Here is a 6,522-nt window from a genome sequence, read left to right on the forward strand (position 1 = left end):
CAGCTAACAAACATATGAAAAAATGCTCAACATCACTAATTATCAGAGAAATGCAAATTAAAACCACATTGAGATACCATCTCACTCCAGTCAGAATGGCTTTTATTAAAAAGTCAAAAAGCAACAGATGTTGATGTGTATGCAGAGAAAAGGGAATACTCACATACTGTTGGTGGGAATGTAAATTAATTCAACCTCTATGGAAAACAGTATACAGATATCTCAAAGAACTGAAAATAGAACTATCATTGGACCCAGCAATCCCACTACTGGGTATCTGCCCAAAGGAAAAGAAATCATTATATTAAAAAGATACTTGTACTTGTGTATTTATTGTAGCACCATTTACAATTAGAGCAAAGTCATGGAATCCACCTAAATATCTACCAACTGTCGATTGGATAAAGAAAATATGGTGTATATATACAGCATGGAATACTACACAATCATAAAAAAAGAATGAAATCATGTCCTTTGCAGCAACATGGATGGAGCTGGAGGCCATTACCCCAAGTGAACTAACCCAGAAGCAGAAAATAAAATATTACATATTCTCACTTGTAAGTGGGAGCTAAACAAATGGTACATGTAGAAATGAAGATAGAGAAAATAGACTCTGGGGAGTCCAAAGGGGAGGGTTGAAAAATTACCTACTGGATATAATGCCTAATATTGGGGTGATGAGTACAGCAGAAGCCCAACACCCAATATTATGCATGTAATACCCATGTACCAAAGAAGAATATGTACCCCTTAAAAAAAAGAAACCAAGATAACTCGCTAAAAATAATTCAGAGTGTAAGAAAATGTTCCTATGTACAACACTCTATACTAATATAATAAACATGTGTATATGTATCAGCACTCTATACCATTATAGTAAAATGCTGAATTCAAAATACACTTAGAATATAGGAGAATAATACTTTCTTACTAATGGAACATACTAATTTTAGAGTGACTATATTAAGTGTCAAAGGGATTACAGAAGAGAAAGGATCAGAAAGAACTAAAGGTACTAGGGAAGATTTTACCTAGGAAGTCGAATTTGAGCTTGATATTTCAACAAACTGTAGAGGAGCTAAGAGCAGGAAGGACAATGTGAACTTTACTAAATGTAAGCATGATAAAATCCTTGAGATATATTCTATGAATATAGAGGAAATAAAGATAACAAATGAGAATTATGTAAATTTTTCAACTAAATATAAGTTTCCCACTTAAAAAAAAAAAAAAAAAGCTTAAGTCCCAAATAAGGACAGTGGAAATAAAAACAAGAATAAGCAGACACAGAGTGATGTTTAAGAGGATGGCATAAAGTATTTTCATTCTTGTAAATCAATTAATTAACAGGATGATCAATCTGTTTTCTCCTTGTGGCTTAATAGAGTTACAGAATACACCCTAGAGCTCTTAAGAAGGAGCAAGTCTATTAACTTTCTTCAACTGTGCATTCAGACCACTAACTAGTTTACTGAAACCTTAAAATTACTTTTATAAACCTGAAAATCTATGTGAGGGTTTTTGTTTGTTTGTTTTTTGGTTTATTTGTTTGTTTTTGTTTTTTTTTTGGTTTTTGTTTTTAAGAGAGATGACAGAGGCCAATCAGTAGTGGGACAAGGCCAGGAGAGTTCATCTCTTTAGTTCTAACCTAGTTTAGTTTCTCTAATTAGAGAAAATCATTGATCCTTCATTGACTCAATGAATAAAGCCCTGGACAAAAAAATGTGGTAGAGCCAATCCAATCATCTGCTGCCTATGGCTAATTCTTTACTGACCAAACCTTGGCGATGTGGTGGTGCCAATGCAGCAGATTCTCTTGAATTCCTAAGTGAATGAATTTTAAAACAGCTTAGTTTTTGTGAGAGTCCTCTCTTCTGCTTCCTGTGGGCTAACCCTTCCGAAGATTTATGTCTTCCTGTCAGCCCCTGAAGAGGAGAGGGATCCTCTCAGATTTGATCCTGAGCCTTCTGTTTTCCTCATTCTATTCTCTATTCGAGATTAATATATTGCTGTCATCACTTACTCTGGCGTTCTTGATAGCAGGGCCTGGTAGGTCAACGAAGAATCAGCCAGCAGACCTTTCTTGGAGAACTCCTCGTGACTTCAACTATCAAGAGGATAAAAGAGCTTCAGTCTCTTTTCAGTTCTGGTCTCCTGCCAGGGTTCTAACTCCACATATCTAACTCTACCACAATATTCTTCCATGGCCTAAAACTAAACATGCCTACCCCTAAAATCACAATTATTCTCTGACTAGATTTCCCCCCTCAACACCTCTACTTGTCATTGAAGTCTGGAAGTTAATCTTATTCTGTTTGTTCACTTGAACCAGTTACCAATCAAGTCATGCAAAGTTTCCTTCACAAAGTTTCTCTCTTCATCCCATATTTTCTACATCACCTCATACTGAAATTTACTAATCTTGTAAATGGTCTTTCAGTCTCCTCTGTCTCTCCTTCTTCTAATCTATGCTACTTTATGAATCCTTGTAAAACAACACATTTTATGCATCTGGGGCTCCTTGAGCAGAATAATGAAATTGAAACTCCCTGGGCTTTTTTTTTTCTTTTTTTTGTGAACTTCATAGAAACGTATGAGCAAGCAGGTAAATAGGATCATGGAGGACTTTAAATGTTAAAGTCCTCTTTAATCTTATTTCCCCAATGGGAACCCACTCATTGCTTTTCCAATTGGCCTCATACATTACAATCTCCATAAATTTGCTTGTGTTTTTTCCTTCACAAGTCAATCCTGCTACCAAAACATTCCCTCTTCATCTCTAGTATTTTTGCTTCCAGGCTCAGTTCAATCTCATCTTTTCCATAGAGACTTCTCTGTGTCCTAACCTTTGATAATTTTCCTTTTCCTTTTTCCTAAATGTTGGCAATAATAAAGTTTGTATTAGTCATCAGGATTCCTGAAGCACTTTTTCATATAACCATCTTCATACTAAATAATTATATGTAATATAAATAGAATATGTAACACAAACATGTGTTCTTAATCTATTACTATAAGTTATATTAAGATATATTCATATTACATACTAATATAATTAACATAACATATTATCTGTATATACACACATTGTGCATCTTACCAAGTAGACCACATAAATCCCTAGAGATTGTTCTCTAAAGATGGAAAATATGCAAACTGCTCCTACTGAAGCCATAACTAAGAGCTTCAGCAACTTTAACTATAAAGACTATTTTGTTAGACTGCTTATGATTTACCTGAAAGATAAATCAACATTTTATACTGAAAGCAACAGTATTGATTAATCAATAAATATAAACAAGAAGCTAATTAAGTATCTGGTGCACTCTTACTAATGAGAGTACAATAAAATGGAACTAGAAATATGGAATTATAAAAACTGCTGGCAGTTCATTTTAGCTCAAAAGAAAATCTCCTCCCATAAATAGATTCAATGATTTTTAGTTCTTCAAAGGCACTGAATTGACTTCAATTTAGTCTTGCTTCAACATATAAACTAGTTTCTAGGTATACTATCATGAAGGTTAATAATCTGACATTTATTGGTCTATAAACCAAGATATGGTTTTATATTTCCTACGAGTAATATAAAAACAGGTTTAGGCCGGGTGTAGTGGCTCACTCCTATAATCCTAGCACTGTGAGAGGCCAAGTTGGGGGGGTGGTGGATCACCTGAGGTCAGGAGTTCGAGACCAGCCTGGCCAACATAGTGAAACCCCATCTCTACTAAAATTACAAAAAATTAGCCAGGCATGGTGGTAGCTGCCTGTAATACCAGCTACTGAGGAGTATGAGGCAGAAGAATCACTTGAACCCAGGAGGCGGAGGTTGCAGTGAGCCAAGACCCATGCCACTGCACTCCAGCCTGGGCAATAAGAGCAAAACTCCGTTCCAAAAAAAAAAAGGTTTAAAAAGAAACTGCTAAAATCCAGTAATTTCTAATTAGTCTAATTCTTCATTTCTTCCTCTTCCAACAACATCCTTCAAAAGCTGTGGGAGATGGTAAGTTTGTATGTATTGAAGGGAGGGATGTGTTCTCTCCATTGTCTCCATTTTTCTTTTCTTTTTTTTTTTTTTGAGATGGAGTCTTGCTCTGTCACCCAAGCTGGAGTGTAGTGGCACAATCTCGGCTCACTGCAATCTCTGCCTCCCAGGTTCAAGCAATTCTCCCACCTCAGCCTCCCAAGTAGCTGGAACCACAGGCACACACCACCACACCCAGCTAATTTTTGTATTTTTAGTAGAGACAGGGTTTCACCATGTTGGCCAGGATGGTCTCTATCTCTTGACCTCATGATCTGCTCGCCTTGGCCTCCCAAAGTGTTGGGATTACAGGTGTGAGCCACCACGCCCAGCCGGTCTCCACCTTTTCTAATTCCCAATTCCCATCAATCTAGTCTTGTATCTAGAAGTGGTAAATTAAGTCAATATAAATGTGCCAAAGCTAAAGCAGAAGGTATTTGTTTTCTATACACTTCTTGGTTTCCTCTTAATCATCAACCATGTCTCTCCTGACGGCTCCTTTTCAATCTCCCTAATCACCAAAAGCCCAGAAATTAAAACAGTAAACAATTCCCCTGAAAGGTGCCTTCCTGGTACAGTCTAAAACAAATGCAATCTTCTGTGTGGGCATTTAAAACACCACAAGCATTCTTACTTAGATTAAATCATGGGTCTCCCTGGTCTCCAGGCATGCCTAGACATGAACCATAGAGGGAATGAGATCCTTGGAGTTTCTCTAGTAACTGCAGGCCAAATCAACAGCAACCCTAAGAACAAGCATTCTTTTTTTTTTTTTTAACAGAACTAGGCCACACACATTTTTTGTCGTTATTTAAATTTTTAGTTGTACTACATAGAAAATAAACTCATTTTAAAAAGTTATTTCAGTAGGCAATGCATCTTGATGGCTTTTACATATGAATTTTATTTTTTATTACTTTTGAAGAAAAGTCTGTAGAGACCTACTTTTCAAGGCATCTAACACAACCATTGCCTTGGATGGCAGCAATCCAGCTCAGGTAAGATATTTAAGATGCAACTAATAATCGTAAAACATCAGTTGGGAAGAAGTGTTCCATATAGTATTGAGTAAAAGTGACTAACAATTTGGTAGAAGATAATCATTTTTATAACTATCTCCTAACCAAGATTTCTCTAAGTCTGCATATTGTTAATGGAATGAAGACTGTTTTGCTCCTAGTTTCATGTATGTATATTTAAGTGAATGTAAGTCATTTATGTAATGTGTGCTAAAACATTGTGCCCCTCTCAAAGATAAGATGAATACAAAATACAGTTATCGTAGATGGCTTGTCTTTCACAATTTAATTCTACAAGTTAATTTTTACAATTAACATTTTATGTGATATATATTTTATATTTTGGTTTCTTTCCCTTCACTTCAGGGTGTACAGAACAAAGTATGCATTTGGGAAAAAAAAAAAGTGCTGTCTTTCATATGCAAAGAAAATGCCATAACTTATTCAAACATCCTTGGGCAGTTTCTTTAGTTGTTTTAATAGTGTAACTTTGGTGTTTGTATTGAATGATCCAGATGACCTGCCCCTGTTCATGTTACTAGTGGCATCTATGAGATCATTTGCTGGTTTTAGGGAATCAATCTATAGATGGGAAGTTTTCTTTTACAGAAACTAATTTAGAACTAAGTATTTTGTGTCAGCAATGAGTGCTCTATACTAGACGCATGAAGACCATATTTCTAGGGGAGGCTGCTTCCAACTGAATTTCACAAGGTGAGGATAAAGAGAACATTCCTTACCCTCTCCTAATTCATTCATTAAAGGCAAAGAGGGGAAGGAGTAACTAAAGGAAAGTTATTAGCAGAGATCTCCCAGAAGTCCTCTGTAACTGTCCCTTTTGCCCAACTGTAACAAGATATTTTCTGACATGCACAGCCCTAACCCTGAATATCCGAACGTAGTTTGCATCAAGGATCTACTCAAGTCTCATCTCCTCTGGGAACCTTCTTTGACCTATTACAGCTCTCATTAAGGGCCTCCCTTCTATTTCTATCAGTCCCTAGTTTAGTAATTTATTTTATATATATACTGTCTTGAATGGTATGGCCTTGATCTCAAGAGGACCACGATTTGATGTAACTAAGAAGCTGCCTGGCTCACTAATTGACTAGAAGGCTCAGCCTTCGCATCACCGCATGGCCCTGTAAGAGTATAAGGCCAAGTCCCCAACAGAGCACAAAGGTGCAGATGAGACTCTCAAAGGCATCCTCCCACATGTCAGAGGCTACCCAAGCCCACCTCCATTTGGAAAATTCAAACCTATAATTTGAGGTACCTGGGAAGCCGCTTTCCCAGGGCAGAATGCGCACGGAAACTGGGTAGGCTTGGGGGCTTCTTGGGGAATGAGGGAGTGGAGCTCTTTGTCCCTCCTGCTAGATCAGAAAGAGAAACGTCTCAAGAATCTGGGCCTCCATCTTCTAGGCGTCTCCCTGGAGGCCCTTCAGGAACCGCCCACAGCCCCTTCTCTCAGCCTCC

The 6,522-nt window shown here is 37.2% G+C and overlaps 1 protein-coding gene and 1 long non-coding RNA gene across 3 annotated transcripts in view; one reads left to right on the forward strand and one right to left on the reverse strand.

Moving 5' to 3' along the window:
* Nucleotides 1-6,492, reverse strand: part of BTG4 (B-cell translocation gene 4) — a 52,422-nt gene extending 45,930 nt beyond the window's left edge. Inside the window, exons 1-2 of one of the 2 annotated variants that reach the window (XM_011926705.1) lie at nt 6,323-6,478; nt 2,027-2,110 (exon numbers count right to left, since the gene is read on the reverse strand). The gene's annotated coding sequence lies outside the window, so the exon portion shown is untranslated. Of the gene's footprint in view, nt 1-2,026; nt 2,111-6,322 lie in introns of both variants that reach the window. The other variant, XM_011926704.1, reaches the window with a different exon arrangement.
* The window catches only part of LOC105501002, a 3,321-nt gene continuing 1,552 nt past the window's right edge, over nt 4,754-6,522 (forward strand). Inside the window, exon 1 of the long non-coding RNA XR_001000117.1 lies at nt 4,754-5,025. This is a non-coding gene — a long non-coding RNA (uncharacterized LOC105501002). The remainder of the gene's footprint in view (nt 5,026-6,522) is intronic.

Source organism: Colobus angolensis, unplaced genomic scaffold (genome assembly GCF_000951035.1).
Source record: "Colobus angolensis palliatus isolate OR3802 unplaced genomic scaffold, Cang.pa_1.0 Scaffold7, whole genome shotgun sequence".
Lineage (NCBI taxonomy): Eukaryota > Metazoa > Chordata > Mammalia > Primates > Cercopithecidae > Colobus > Colobus angolensis.